Raw genomic sequence first — 13978 nt, forward strand, 5'->3', positions numbered from 1 at the left:
ATGTAGCTCAGGGGCAAAGGTGCTTGTAGTGCATCCTGGAACTGCTTCAGATCACGTTCTTATTCTGGTCCCCGCTCAAAGCTGGCTACCATCAGTCTAACAGTATATGGACCAGAGCAGTATTCCCAGGTTTGGAATATGCTGCTTCCAGAACCCAAAAAAAGCCTATAAACGATGGTGCTTCTTTCATCATGGTGGAAAGTGCAAAATATATTATTTTTTTCTTTCACTTTGGAGAGGATGTTTCAGCATGCTCTTTAGTCCCCTAAATATGTAATTGATGTGATAAGCTCCTGAAAGTTCATAGGGTTTATCTCCTTCTCTGAAGCACATTTGCCTTCACAACGTTTTTTGTATGCTGGTCAGCTTTAACTCATTTGTCCTGATTAGTATAATAATATCACCAATGTTGTTATCAATGCAATATTCTGTGGGTTGTCTAAATGGCTCTGATCTTGAATTATAATGCAAGAGATGACAGATAAGTTAACATACTCTGGAGCAAAGTGGTAAATGCATATTTTGCTTTTTCTGTGTGATGCACACACAGAACTATTTTCTGTGTGAACTATTTCTGATCCTCTTGATCGGCTTTTCTGATAGTAATAGATAGTACACATTTCCTAAATCAATGGCCACACACCATGTTCCTGAGTTTATGTTAGTTTGTTTTAGCAAAGGTAATACATCCAGAAGAAGGGATGCAATTGAAGCTACTACTTGGCTGAGGTTGTGTCAGTACACATATTTTCCAGAATCTATCTGATTTCTGTAGGGGCCAAACTGGTGAACTAAATAGAGCTAAGATGGGTATCATCATCCTTGAAAATCATTAAGGACAGTGCTAGTTTCCATCATCCCTCCCCTAGGATGCTATATCATTTTTTATTTAGTATCTTGTAGAAGGAAGGAACAGTTTTGGAGGCTTCTACTTAGTTTTCCATAATATTATAGCTCTTACCCCACAAGATAAGGGCCCAATGAGTGGGATGCACCAACTATTAAATATATAAACCCCAATTATACATTCAGGGACTACGGGAAATAATCAGTGGATGGGTCCACTGATGCAGGAAATCCTCAGTACACTGGACCTTAAGACTCCATCTATTACATAGTGAGCTTTGCCTACATTCTCACTGGGAGCCGTGATAACACTTTGTCTCCAAGTATCAATGTCAATTTGAACCCTATGTCTAGTAATCCTCCACAAGTCTGGGAAATACTTTTTCCACAGCTTACAGTTATCTGAGTACATGGCTATTGATCCCTTTGAGTACTATTTGGAAGAATCATTACTGTGCATATTTGTTATGATTGTTGCTGGGCCTTTCCCCCAGAGGACCTGGCATCCTCTTCTAAGGGTAGATTTCGGTCTGAAAACTGGCCCAGATTTGGGAATGGGCAAGGGATCATGACTTTGTTATTGGCACTACAGTCCTCATACCCCTGGTATTCTATTGTTGATATCTTCTCATGGTACAACGCTTGCTGGCTGTCCTTCTATTTTGTCCCTAGGAACACCATGTTTTATTAACTATAACCATAATTTTCTGTGGGTCAGACCCCCTTGGCTACTATTCTGACACTACTACTCATAACAAAAATTGCATCTATCTGGCTTTGGGCAGTTAAATGCTACCACCTGACCTGTATTGTTTGGAGTTCTCATTGTTCACCCTCATTACTGTCAGTCAGCCTAGTTTTGTAATGGGCTCTCCTACCATCAGCCGTGATCTTCAGGGAAGAGCCACCACTGAGTTTTTTTAGTGATGCTTGTGCCCCTCACACTAGTGAATTCTTGATGACCTTGGTAAATTTTTAATCCTCCAGGTCTTTCTGTTGAACATAATCATCCAGTGCATTTTCCAGCTTTATGTAGTATATCTACTCCAGAACACCCACTTTCATGACCAAAGCCTAAATTAGGATGAAGAGAGAGAAATGTCTAAGGTGCAAAATTTCTCAGGAGCATTCAAGTACTGACTCTGCACTTGCAACAACCTTGAGAGTGAGTGGTCTCTTAAGAGTCAATGGTTTAAGGCACAAAATTTAAAAAGGCACTTAGTCTCAGAGTTGAATAAATGTCTACTTAGGTTTTGTGCCACAGGCATCTCATTTGCTTCACACTAGTCCCAGCCCTGTCCCAGAGCTTTTTAACTCCTTCTTCAACTATCTGCCATAGCAATTATTGTCATTACTTTTTTCATGTTTCTACAAGCCATTCTGGTCGTGAGTTCACCTCATTTCCTAGGATCCTTGCCAGTGTGATAAACCCTGTATTTTAGGAAAATATTACCAAATCAAGGTTTCCCCTATCTCACCTAATCTTTTGGCTTCCTTGAACTAAGATCCTCAGAAATCAGTCCTATATGTACTCCCCTGGCTCATGCTGGCAGGATCTGGCAGCTTCTATGGGGTATACTCAGTTTCGTCCCATTTTAGGACCAGCATGGCCCTAATTATGGATTATGTGGCATGTTAGCCCTAGTAATTCAACTAGTGACCAGGAGGGGACACAGTGAAAGACCGTGATCAGAGGGGGAACATGTTGCCATGTGGGAGAGAGTCCTCAACATAATCTTTGAGCAAGGAGAATTTTCAAGTTCTTAACAGAGTGGAGTAAGCCAATTCTACAGGCTCCAGGTGTTCATAAAAGTCCGAAGCTTCAAAACTTGGGAATTAGTGGGACTTACGATGTAACAGCATCCTCTCAAATGTCTACGTTCAGTTTATAAAAGCTCTGTTTTTTCCTCCACTAGTGCTTTGGCTTTGGCATACACACCAACCTTATGGAACCTTTTAATCTCCTTTGGAACTTGGCCATTCTGGGGCCTTAGCTTTCGATGCCCTCTTGCTCAGAAAATGAGATTCTATTTGTAAACTATCAGGGAAGGCTTCTGGCTTTCACACTTGAATTCCAAATACTTGTCTGTTGCCTGAAGTTTTTCGTTATCTTTTTCTTGGATATCAATTATACTTAGCAATAGCCATTCATTTTCAATGATTCCATAGTTACTATTCCCCCCTTATCAAATATCTGATAAATCATTCCAACTAGTTCATTCTCTTCTGCAAGTATACTATCTTATTTTACTTCTGAGTTTAAATAAGTGGACTGCCATCTTCTGCTAGGTAGTCTGTCTGTGTTCCACCCAGGAAGAGTGGTAGGGTCCTCATTGCCAGCCAGACAGTGAATGAGTGATCTCTGAAACCTCATTACCTGCTTGCTTGGAAAAATTTTGGCTCCAAATATCATAGTTTGGGCTCTCTGGAAGTAGATTCTGAGATGGAGTTTAGTCTATAGGGTATTTATTAGGGATCAATATCTGTGGAAGTGAGAGAAAAGAAGTAGAATTGAGCAAGAGAAGTTGAACTTTAATGCGGGTCAACAAAGCCACAGCTAACTCTAAATGAAGCTCTGAAGAATATATTGCCTGTCAAAGTGTTCCATAGTGAGTTGAAATGAATGGGTTTTTACCACCCCGCTGAGGTCAGCCATTGGATATGGTCCACCACATAAAGGGCCTACTCCTTAGCAAGTCAGGTTTCTGCACCTGAGTGAAACATGGAAGCAGCTGACAGGTGGATACTGTTTGCTGACAGCACTCTTAGAAGCTGGAACAAGTCCTCCCTTGAAGTGTATATTTAGATGAATCATCTCGATGTCTATTACACAAATATCTAATGGCTGATTGCTGGCTTATTAGATAACTAACATGAAAATTCTGCCCCAAAGGTATACTCTACACTATATAGTGACTGGATATGTAAACTGGAACTTATCTATTCAGGGGGTTGAACATGAGACATTCAGAGAGATAATGAATACTGGTTAATAGTATAGAAGCACAGAGACAGAAGATATAGGGCAGAAAAAGCAATGCATTAGCATAAGCATTGAGTTAGAAAAGAGCCAGGCTCTGGGTGCCTACAGAAGCATTACAAGCAGAGGAATGATTAAGTAAGTTATCTAAATGGCAGGATGTTGACATAATAAGCAATGAATGCACGTTGTTAAGGGAACATTAAGATAATAGTTCTTTCATATACTCTAAAATGGCTTTCCAGTTTCCATGGGTACTGGCTTTGTAATAGGTAGATTTTTTCATGTCTTTATTTCCCTTTGTGCCCTTACAATAAACTACTTTTATAGAGATAACCAGTGCCTTTATTGTTTTTTTAAAGTTGAAAAAGCTTGACTAATTAATTATATCTGGCAGCTTGGTAGAGATGACAAATCATATGACATCTAGCAGAATATATCACTGATTTAAGTTAATCTAATGTTATCCATAATGAGAAAAAGGATGGGAAGAACACCATAAGGTCCATATAAGATATGAGTTGTAAAGAGGTATAAGCAGTCCAGGAGATGGAAGCTGTGATCAAGTGCTGAGTAAGTGTGCACATGACATATAGAACTGGCTTTAAAGTCAGTTCAGAGGATAGAAGTGATTTCCTTGTAGAGACATGAATAGACAGGATAGGAAAGTGCTGTTTCCCTGATTTTATTTGAGGTAGATATTTAGTTCCATTCATCAGCGGCAAAAAGAATCTGTAAAGGAAACCACAAAAATCAATGTAAGTTTGGGGACAGAATTAAATAAAGGAGAGGTTAAATAAAGGGCAGTGGGGGAGAAAAAGGAGAATGAAAGAAAGGAGTCGATATTAATGTTTTTATTTTGCTTTCTCCACAAATTAAAGTCAGAAAAGAGTATTGAAGGAACTGCAGTGGGGTGGGGAAGGTATAGTGAAGATTTTGCAGTAAAGTTTTATTACATACATGATTGAGAGGAGGTAAACAGCAAGCCAGTATGTGTTAGGAATCTGATTAATTTCTAAATTAATTGTTTTGTGTTAATTGTACATGGCCTGAATTATGATGATTATCACTATAATTAATTTAATCTAAGAGTTTTATTTGTAGTCATTCCAATTCCTATGAGTAAAAAACTAATATGATTGCTGGATCAGTAGAGAAATTTTCAGGTGATACCTGAAAATGCATCAAGAGAAAGATGATCAGGAATATTAGAAAATCTTAGCTAGTGGTTCTACTGAGTAGACAAAGGATATAGACATCATTTATTCTCTTCAGGTAGGAAGTCATCTCATAAAATCATAAATAGTTAGAGATGGAAAATTTGGGTTGAACAATATAGTTATCACAAATAGATGCTCCACAAAAAGGAGTGTGTTAAATTGTCAGATATTTCACATTTAAGGGCAGAAGTGAAATTGCTTGTTAAGGGGACTGGTACACATGTACTTTAATGTGATTTAAGAAGTCATTGGAATGTACTGTGTAATCATGAACAATTTTCATTTAAGGGACTACTTCATATAAAAATATTGTTGGTAAGTTCTATGATAAGAAAGGAGACAATATGCCATTTGCCAAAAGATGAGGTCACATAATAAAAATGATGTTATCACTACTGACCCAGTGTTAAGAACCCAAAAAGAAAAAGAATATGACATAATTGAGCTAGCAACATTTTCCAAAGGAATAGAAAGATAATGCCGTAAAAAAAAATAGCAGCACAAGAGAGTTTCAATAAGGCATAGTACTAGCAGGAATGAAGGAGAGGTGAGAAACAAATAATTAGTCAATCAATAAATAAAGCATAAGTTATGATAGAAAAAAATAGAAATAAACTAGGGAGTAAAGTTAAAGAAGAGTGAAGAAAAGGAATAAATATTTTCTAATAGGCCAAGGATATAGACTGGGATTGCCTTGAAAATGTTATTCTATTTAAGGTCCAAGGGGAGAGACAAGTTGAAAAGGGAAATTTCTAAGACAATTAAAGAAGAACAGAAATAAGATAACAAGCTTCATCTAGAAACCTTCCAAGGAATAAAATCTTAAATCAAGAGAAATAGCATAGAACTTTGTACAAATATATAAAAAAGAAAGACAATAGTCATATGAACATCTTAATGGATATTTTCAGAAATTTGCTTGCATAAAACATTTAAAGGGTGTTTATGCAGCCATCAAAAGTCATGTTATAGAAAAAGAAAAACAAAGGAAATAAAAGTGTAGAGAAAACAATGTGTATTGTAGGATCTTATTTTCACAAGAGATATGTAGTCAATTCTCATTATTCATGGTAGTTGTGGTCTATAAAGTTGCAACAAACACTTAATTAGCAAATATGGAACCATTGCTTCTAGAGGAAATAAAGGATTAGGTTCCTGTGAGACTCTGGTCACAACGTATTTTTTAAATGATCAATATGTAAACATGTTTTATGTGTGTTTCACTTTAAAGACACTTTAATATGTATAGTTGATTCTTGAGAAACATGGGGGTTAGGCGTGCCGACCTTCCACACAGTCAAAAATCCTCATATAATTTATAGTTGGTCCTCTGTATATGCAGATAGAAAAATAAAGTTTTTTCTAACATAAGTATTTTCTTCATAAGGCACATCACAGCTTTCTTGCACGTATGAACACTAGACAGCACTTCACTGCTATGATTGGAGGCCATTTTAAACAGTAGAATACCAACAAAAAGCACAAAAATTAGAAAAACATGGAACTAAGTAGACAAAAAGGAAGCATGTTTACTGCACGAGAGCTGAAACAACAAGATAAAGTATTGCCTTCTCTGACCTCAGCTGGGAACATGCCATCATGTTCTATAGACTATCTGCACTCCTTGGTTGACGGTCCCCTTCCATCTTCAAAATCAGCAACAGTTAGTAGAGTCTTCATATCACATCACTGACAGACTCTTCTGTAGTATTGATAGCAAGCAGGCAAATTTGCAAATGTGGAATCTGCAAATAATAAAAACCCACTGTATCTCTATATTTCTATCTCTATATTCCTATCCCCACATATTTTATCTATTTTTATATTAAACTGTCTACTGAGGGAGAGATAGAGAAAAAGAGAGACAGGCAATTTGGAAGGATATACTTTAACATATTAACAAACACTATGTTTTCTGGGTGGTAGGATTATGGGAGGTTTTCATTTTATATTTGATTTTTTTTCTTACATTTTCTAGCTATTCTACAGTGAGTACATACTGTTTAATAATAAGAATAGAAATAACCTCTTTTTTTTTTTTTTGGCCATGTCACACAGCTTGTGGGATCTCAGTTCCCCCACCAGGGATTGAACCTGGGCCATGGCAGCGAAAGCCCAGAATCCTAACCTCTAGGCCACAAGGAAATTCCCAACATATTTTCTTTTGTAAATAAAAACATTATTATGTTTAAAAATAATGCACAAAACATTAAATCTATGAAGATGTAATTAAATGCACTCAGATAGAAGAAAACATAATTGAAGTTAGAAACATATAATGGACGTAAGATTAAATATAGATAGGCACAAGCACATTTTACAACACTCTGGAGAAGAAACTAAGCAAAAAGAAGAAATAAAAGGAATAAGAATTCGAATTCACTGAACTGTGGAAAAATTTGGTTGTTAATAAGTGTTTGGGAATTGTGTGGGGGGTGTAGATTGTCCTTTGAAGAAGAACTGACATTATGAAAGGTAATTTATCTCTAGGAATAAAAAATGTATATTAATAGGCTACTTGGAAAGATAATACTGCCATTTATGCCTGGGAACTTTGTGGTATAATGTGTGTGTGTCTGTGTCTGTGTCTCTCTGTGTGTGTGGTGTGTGTGCTCTTTCTCTCCCTTTGGAATTATTGATATTATTTTCTGTAAAGGTACAAAGTGGTCTTAGCTCAGAAAAATTGTTGAAGTAATAAATCATGATTTTACTCAAAGAAATATTTAATTAGCTACAGTAATCAAGACAGCTGATACTGGTGGAAGTATAGACATATAGATCAATGGAACAGAATAGAACCCCACATAAATATTCCCAGTTAAATGTTTTTAACCCAATTAATTTTTGATACAGGTGCAGAAGCAATTTAATGGAGGAGGGATAGCCTTTCAACAAATGGTTCTGGAGTAATTGGATCTCTATAGGCAAAAAAAATAAAAAAAAATGATCATTGACTTAACCCTCACACCATTAAAAACAAAAAACAAAAAATGAAAAAACAATAAATGCTCAAATGGTCATGGACTTAAATGGAAAATAGAAAACTGTAAAACTTTTAGAAAACAACATAAAAGAAAATCTTCAGGACTTAAGACTATGCATTAAAGTTATGCAACATGTTAGCATTAGGGACAAGCTGGGTAAAGGGTGCATGGGGCTTCATTGCACATTTCTTTACAGCTACCATTGAATTTATATTTGAAAATTCTTGGACTTGTAGATTTATGTTTTATTTCAAAATAAAAACTTAGAAAAATTCTTCTACTCAAATACTTATTTACCTGATTAAACTTAAATCACAAAGGAGTAAATGGGTTTCTGGGATGATGAGACATATTTTTGGGAAATTTAGAAGGAAGGAAAGGACAGGAAGGCAGTTTGTTGTCTAACTGACTCAGGATCTTTGGCTACCAGGAGAGAAGACAGGGTCTGAGCGTTTGGGAGAAGATACAGGGACGGAGAGTGTTTGAGAGAAAGAGTGAGAGAGAGAACAAAAAACAAGGCATGAATGGGAAGAGAACCACTATTTTCACTTCATATTTAATCTACGTTTGAATGATGTGACTAAATTTAAACATTGTTGACTTCACTAGAGAGAGAATCCCTTGAGACAAAGTTCTAGTATGCCTTGTATGAAAAGGAAAGTGTGTGTGTGTGTGTGTGTGTGTGTGTGTGTGTGTGTGTGTGTGTGTGTGATGGAGGGTGGGGGGTGGAAAAGCACAAAAAAACAAGAAACCAAGATTGATCTAGGTTTATTTGAATCAATTAAGTAGAATGTGATGTCACATAACATTTGCTGATAGGACAAACACCCTGAAAGATCCAGGAGACAATCTATTTTTAATCTTCTTTTTTTTTTGGCCGTGCACCTTGCAGGATCTTAGTTCCCCAACCAGGGATTGAACCCGTGTCCTCGGCAGTGAAAGCATGGAGTCCTAACCACTGGACAACCAATGAATTCCTGAGATAATCTTTTTAAAAAAACAATGAAAATGTGATTTTTTTAATCAAATATGCATAATGCTAAGTCTAGAGCATAAAATTACTTTTTAATTTTATAATATTAAGGTATTGCTGTTACATTTAAACCTTTATGTTGCACATTTTCTTACAACTCATATATAATATATTTGACTTTACCTTTCTATAAATATTGAAATATTCTGATTTTATTTTTAAATCATCATATCAAACAGTTGCTCTCCTTTAAAAAATGATTTCCTAGAATATCAAGCAGTTGACCCAGAATTTTTTCAAGTCTTATGTGTATCAGTTTTCTACTTCTGTCGTAACCCATTACTACAAACTTATTGACTTAACCCAAATGTATTATCTTACAGTCTGGAGATCAAAAGTCCAAAATCAGCTTCACTGGGGTAAAATCAAGGTTTTGGGCACGGTTGAATTCCTTTTGGAGGGTCAAGGGAGAAATCTGAATCTTGCTTTGGCTTTTATAGACTACCTTTTACAGACTGTTTTGTTTTGTTGTTTTGGCTTTTACAGACTATCTTTACTCCTTGGCCAATGATCCCCTTCCATCTACAAAGTCAGCAAAATTTGTAGAGTCTTTACAGCACACCACTCTGACACTGACTCTTCTGTAGTAGTCTTTCACTATTAAGGACACTTGCAATTGCTCTAAATCAACCGAAATCATCCAGGATAATCTCCTTATTTTAAGGTGAGCTGATTAGCAACCTTAACTTCATCTACTACCATAAAACCCCTTTGTCATGTTAGGCAACATATACACATGTTCCAGGAATTAGGATATGGATATTTTGGGGGACCATTATTTTGCCTAACACATTAAGGAAATCACTTTTTCTACTAATCCTCTTGCATTTCCTCATGATCTTCAAGAAGCCCAACAGTAGACATACACATTTGAAAAAACAAACAAACAAAAATACCGGGTTTATGACTGAATTAGTGGTTTTGTTAAATATGATTATCTTGAGCATAAGGTAAGTTCGTACCCAGTCCTTTCAAAAAGTGTTTTCTATTACAACTCTAATGACATTTAACTTTTGCTTTTGGATCCTCTGCTAAAAGCTAGAGTCAATGTTTCTCCCATTTTTATTTGGCACAGATGAAAAGTGATACATAATCCATATTATTAATGCCAGACCGAATCATTGGAAAATATTACACTTGATTTCTCCTTGAAGAGTGCCCAGAAGAGCTTTAGTGTTTAAAGTGACAGACATGATTAATTGACTAGACATTTTAACATATTACATGGGCTGAATGCTTACTATTACCAATCTGCCTTTAGGAAATAAAAGTAACCCCTTTAAAAGTGAAAAGTTCAATTAACTGAATGATTAATTTTGTCCAAGACACCAAACAACCTACTTGAAAATGCTTTTCCTTGTAGTAAGAAAATTGATTGGTTCAAGGTGAGTACTGTGTAAATCCTATTAAAATAATTACGATATTCACAGAATAACTCTGCATTCTTGGTCTTTATTTTGGATAGAACCTTGCAATACATCTTCATATTGCTTATATTCTAGTCCATGTTTGGCCACTGACAAACTAAGTGACTTTAGGTGAGCTATTCAACCTCTCCAGGATTTGTTTCCTCATCTGTAAAGTGGGAATAATGAGTTGTTATGAATGGAATTGTGTCTCTCCAAAATTCACATGTTCAAACCTTAACCCCCCAATGTAATGGTATTTGGAGATGGGGCCTTTGGGAGATAATTAGGTTTAGATGAGATCCTGAGGGTGGGACCCTAATGATGAGATTTGTGCTCTTATAAGAAGAGACTAACAGAGAGCATTCTCTACCACTATCCCAGTATTTCAATTATTGAAGATACAGAGAAAAGACAGCCATCTACAAGCCAGGAGGAGAATAGTTACCAGAAATCTATCATGCTGATACCTTGCTACTGGACTTCTATCTTCCAAAACTGAGACTATAAATTTTTGTTGCCTAAGCCACTTAGTCTGTGGTGTTTTACTATGGCAGTCCAAGTTGACTAAGACAAGGGTACTCAATTCTTAGGGTTATAATAAAGATTAAATGAGAAATGTAAAGAATTTACTGTAGTACTTCACATATAATAACCGCATGGTAAGGAATACTCCCTACTCTTATGATTAATTATTATTGTTCTTGTTATTATTAACACATGAATTACATATGTCAGTTCAGCATGAATTTCTCCATTCTTTGCTGGATAATTTCCAAATGAAGGGATAGTATACTGTAGCATTTGACAACATGGGCTCTTAATTAGACTTTGGTCCAATCCAGCTCAGTACATATTAGCTGATGGAACTCAACAAATTTAATTTGTCTGAGGTTCTGTTGCCTCATTTGTAAAATTGCAATGGTGATCTTACTTATAATATAAGGTTGTTGAGAATAATTTATTTCAAAAGGACTCAAAATATCTTGAATTAGTGATGAATAAAAGGAAAAATACTAGAGCCCAAATCTTAGTCTTTGGGAAATTTTAAGTGGGTGAAAAATGTTTTAAGAAGAAGTCACTTCAAAGTGTAGTATCATCAAGATAATCTATTGAGATGTAGACAAAACTTAATACTTATTATTTATATTTAAATAATAAGTAAGTAGTCTTTACTAATATATTATATGCTGATTGATATTAATGCCCTCACTGGTTCTAATGTCAGATAGTAAAATATGACACATGATCTCACAGCATACTGAGGGCAGAATAATAGCTTTCCAAGATAACAGTGGTGGCAAAGAAAATGTATTCCATTACATCATATTGTGATATAGGTCAGATTACATGTTCTTATTTAAGTGGATTTACAAGTCATAGTATCTTGTTTTACTTAAAGCAACCCTCATAAAATGAACAGTCTATTAAAAAGATCCCTTCAAAGCAACCATGTACTGCAGATGATATAAGGTACCAAGAAAACATCAAGAGAATAGCAGAGTTGAAATGCCGACTACTACTGCAGCCTCTAGTTGGCCAAACGACAGATAAAAACCATGATTAATCAGATTTGTCACATTCAATCACATTGCTGTCACTAAATATGTTACTGCTAATATAGTTATACTGCAGTTGCTATATGTTATTGCCAATGTTTTTGCTAATTTTGTTAATGTTAATTACTGTTAATATTTTTAGTGAAAGCGAAAAATATTATGCCATTCAACCTTTGATATTTTGTTTGTCTATATTTTAAAGATGATATTATATTCTATAGTAACACATACATATAATTATGAATACACATACATACAGACGTATATGGGGCTGCCTGCTATTTTTTAAAATGGTGTGGTATAAAATTATGGTGTTTGGAAACCATTACATTGAAAGACTATGGATTTCTTTAATCAGTTAATTTATACCCTAGGGTTACGTAGATCCCAAATATGAATTAATTTGTAAAGAGAAATGATCAAATTGACAAATTTTAAAAAGGTACTTTGAATTTAAACTTTCTGATATCTGCATACACCATGAAATTCTCTTAAAAATATTACTGCCACCAGGAAATTTTACTTGTGTTTATGAATTATAAGAAGCAGAAATAAGGCAACATGCTCAGGTTCAGAAGGAACATTGATTCTTTCTCTGTTGGACTTTGCTGCATCATAAGAGATTCTCAGGGATTCATAGAAATGGAGATCTATTTAGAATGCCTACCTCATCCATTCTCTTATTTTTGGCAGTATCGCATGAATTTAGAGAAGTGATTCTTTAATTCTTTGTTCTTACCTACCTGTGAACAGGTAAATCAATCTATATTATTTTTTTTAAATAAACATTAACATGTCATGGTAGATCTGGTGTTATTTACATCTTCACATCCTTCTTTCCTTTTGCTCACAAAATTTTTATTAAAAAAATAAATAAATCATTGTGCATATTGATTCTTCTTCCACAAAGCCTCTTTTTTGGGAAATTTTTAAATTAAAAGTACTTATGGGGAAATTGCAGTCAGAGTTTGCAGTGGATACACAACTAATTTCTTACATTATAGAACTGAATTTTTATGGATTATCTTAAACACTCAAATAAAGATGAATTTGCCAACTCTGTAGATATCTACTATTTCTAGCCACTATCTGGGCCCAGAATATTGCCTTCTCTTTCTATTGCAGTCTTTCTAGCATTTCAGGGACTAGAGAAATAAAGAAGTCCAAGAATATTTGACTGTAAAACACCATAGTTCAGGGAAATTGATTGTGAAACACTCCTTAGAAAAAAGGATAGGAGAGTAATACTAAGCTTTAAATAACTCAAATCTTCTTGAAAGCTAATTGGTACTTTCACCAAGAGAATATGATGTACTTAGGAGAGATATTTTATTTATCTCCAAGTATGTTCTAGAAGTTACTCATACATATTAACTTTAAAAGAAACAAACTAGTGCATATGATATTTCTCACATGAAATGCTTCTGGACAATAAGCTTGCTTCTCCAGTGCAAACTTGTGATGAAAGAAATGAGAATTGGAAGGGACAAAACAAAAGTAATGAAGATATTAAAGTAACATTAAGATTAGATTATGTTTTATTTTAACCAATACTAACTTGATTCTTTTCATGTTTAAGTAAACAACTGAGCTAAAAATGTAAAACACTCACATAATAGAAAAAATATTGAGCTATCTAAAACACTGACAAAAGAAAAGGCAATGATTTAAGGTAAGAACTTTTGACAGGTAGAATAGAGAGGACTCTAAAAGTTGAGCTGACATATTACCCTTGAATTTTCAGAAAATTCAAACACATTTTTAAGCATATAGTAAACATTTGGTTTTTGACCATCTTCTATGGAGTGAATTACACACCGAATGGTATGAATGATACAAAAGAAATAAAATTAGAGTGGAATCCCCACTCCTAAAGAAATTTATAATTCAATTTTCAGACTGTTTGTATACATATTAAAAGGTATCTATAAATCTGACCTCTTACTTCAC

This window comes from Balaenoptera musculus, chromosome X, assembly GCF_009873245.2.
Source record: "Balaenoptera musculus isolate JJ_BM4_2016_0621 chromosome X, mBalMus1.pri.v3, whole genome shotgun sequence".
Lineage (NCBI taxonomy): Eukaryota > Metazoa > Chordata > Mammalia > Artiodactyla > Balaenopteridae > Balaenoptera > Balaenoptera musculus.